This window comes from Babylonia areolata, chromosome 26 (genome assembly GCF_041734735.1).
Source record: "Babylonia areolata isolate BAREFJ2019XMU chromosome 26, ASM4173473v1, whole genome shotgun sequence".
Classification (NCBI taxonomy): domain Eukaryota; kingdom Metazoa; phylum Mollusca; class Gastropoda; order Neogastropoda; family Buccinidae; genus Babylonia; species Babylonia areolata.
Genome location: NC_134901.1, coordinates 2,204,770 through 2,207,500, shown reverse-complemented (window position 1 = coordinate 2,207,500; position 2,731 = coordinate 2,204,770). Strand labels below are relative to the sequence as shown.

The 2,731-nt window shown below is 38.2% G+C and overlaps 1 protein-coding gene across 2 annotated transcripts in view; it reads right to left on the bottom strand.

Annotated features, from left to right (window-relative positions):
- The window catches only part of LOC143300351 (uncharacterized), a 25,248-nt gene extending 22,893 nt beyond the window's left edge, over positions 1 to 2,355 (bottom strand). For both annotated transcript variants that reach the window (XM_076613958.1, XM_076613960.1), the window contains exon 1: positions 2,216 to 2,355. The gene's annotated coding sequence lies outside the window, so the exon portion shown is untranslated. The remainder of the gene's footprint in view (positions 1 to 2,215) is intronic.
- Positions 2,356 to 2,731: the final 376 nt, after the last annotated feature.

Sequence of the window (2,731 nt, the reverse complement as noted above, 5' to 3'; positions counted from 1 at the left end):
GTAAGTGTCCTAACCATTCTGCCACCTTCTACCTCTGTACAGCATCAGAAAGTAGGATTCAAAAGGTTAAAGGTCCCAAGCCTGACATCAGGGCAGTGAATTTATATCTACTCTGTCTTGGGCTCGGAAAAGGAAGGTGGAGCCCAATCTCCCCATCTGCCATGTTAACCCTCCCCAGCCAAGTCAGGTACCCATTCACACCTGGATGGAGTGAGATAAATAGGAGTAAAGTGCCTTTCCCAAGGACACAACACCAGGCTGAAATGGAGGATCGAACACTGACCACTGGATCAGAAGTCCATTGCCTGACCAAGATAATGATTCTGCCACAGTGCCTCTCAAAGTAGGATTAGAATCAGAATAAAAACAAAAACAACAACATATAATGTAACTGACATCTTTTTTTTTTCTTTTTACACAATTTTAGATGATAAACTGAGGTTCTATGTGCAGGATACATTTAGTGCATGTAAAAGAACCTATGGCAACATAGGAGTTGTCCCTAGTAGAAAAATCTACTTTGACAGTTAAATATAAATTGACTTGTTGCAGACAGAAAAACAGAAAAAAGAAAAGGGTGGCACTGCACTATATCAGTATATGATCATCAACATGACAGAAGTATATATATATATTAAATATATCAAGTGCTTTCTAACATCGCAAAGCACATTTCAATTTTTTTTAAACATACAAATGGGTCACTCAGACATACAAACAACAACAATAAAAAAAACCAAAAAACATGAACATCCCAACTCCCCATCCCAACACACAAACACACATTCACTGACTCACTCAAACAGTATATTCAAAGAATACATGGGGTACACACTGGAGTGCTTTCAAAGCCTGCTTGAGAAACAAATGTTTCAGGGTTTCTTTTTATATAATTCTCTTGAAGGAGGGGAGTGACAGATTGGGGAATACAAAGGCACTGAAGTTCCAGGTTTATACAGCTGAAAAAACTGGGCGTTCGGCCACAATGTTTCTCTCATGTGATCAAAGAGAAAGAGGAGAAAGAACAGAAAGGAGTGAAAAAAGTGACTGGAACTGAAGAAGATGGTTCAAAGTTTTAACCCATGACTTTACATTTTCAAAAACTTTTTGGCACAAGTTTTCAGTTAGAACCTTGGGCAAATTTTAAAGCAAGGCAATAGCATTTTGTCCCATCCACTTTGTGACTGATCATGATTGATAGAAAGAAGTGCTCCACAGATAAATAAGCTACACACAAGTAACTTTTAATATTTCAGTTCATTCCATCTAAAAATGGGTTATATGTATTATATATTTCTTTTTTGAAAAAGGGTCTTTGAACATTTCTATCTGAACATAGCAATATGCACAGGTCTACTTCTCTTTCAGTTTTAGAATATATTCATAATCACGTGTTGACATGATATCAGAGAATCTTAGAACACAATTATAACAGTTACATATTAGTAAGAAAATCAGTAAGATTGCAAAAAAAAAAAAAGAAAAAAAAAACAAAAACAAAACAAAAAAATCAATTAATCACAGAAGTTGATAATACCGATGGATGTTGGTGACTGGGAATTTCACAAATTTGTTGTCAAGCTAAGTTGCTACTTATTAAGACATGCTATCACAACTACATTCCCACCAGCTTTCATTTGTAGAATGCAAAGATCTAACAGCTTGGAAAGAGAAGACAAACAAAACATAATCATTTCAAATAACAAAAACTGAACAAATTATAATACAACAAAATCTGAAACTAAAATTGTTTCTTTTCAATGTTTACATTGAACATACATTAACTGAACACTGGTCCACCAAGTAAATTGTTATTAAAATTCTGTTGTGCAGAACTGCTGACACTGCTGTAGCAGGCTTTGACAATAACTTCCGAAAACAAATTCTCCTCCATCTTCCATCTCCGCCAGAGCAAAATAAAATATCTCACAAAAACAAAACCCAAACTGCCATATTTGTTGCTATTGTCCTGCGAATGCACACCCATCTTACTTTGTCGGATGCAGACTGGGTTTTGCATTTGTTTCCACGACGAGTTCTTTAAATAGAATAGGTAAAGATGAACTGGGCAATATGTATTATATGCTAGCACTTGAAGCAGCTGTCGAGAGACAGAGGGACCAGGGAGAGCGACTGTAAAACTGTTATGATGATGATGAGGCGAAAAACAATGACCCGAGCAAAAATCAATATTTCCACAACACAAGAGTCTTACCTTGATTTTATGCGATTTTCATGTCCATCCAATGTATTCTTCCTGCTTATGCACAAATATGGAATAGAAGCAAACGACTGTCACTAAAACTTGTGCCATTGTCAATATAAAAGCGCGTCAAAAGAGAAATTCAACACAGCAGGTGCCCTCCTCACGGACTCCATCTTGAATCCAAGGAAACTAACCTTTGCGCAATGGTTGCACTTCCGCCTGAATGTATCGTATACCATTCGCGTCAAACTTGCATAGTGTGACAATCTCCCGATCCCTCTCTCTCTCTCTCTCTCTCTCGCTCGCTCGCTCGCTCGCTCCCTCTCACTTCGCGGTGTTCATGCATTACTTATTATTTGCTATCTTGTGTTTACTTGGTCAGGTCAGATAGATATATCTGCTGCTGGTAACCTGGATCCCAGTCAGTACTGACCTCAGTCCGACTGACCATGTATACCATGCTGAGACAGGGTGCGCTGGCTGGGCCACGTTCGCCGCATGGAAGATGGTCGCATCCCAAAAGAC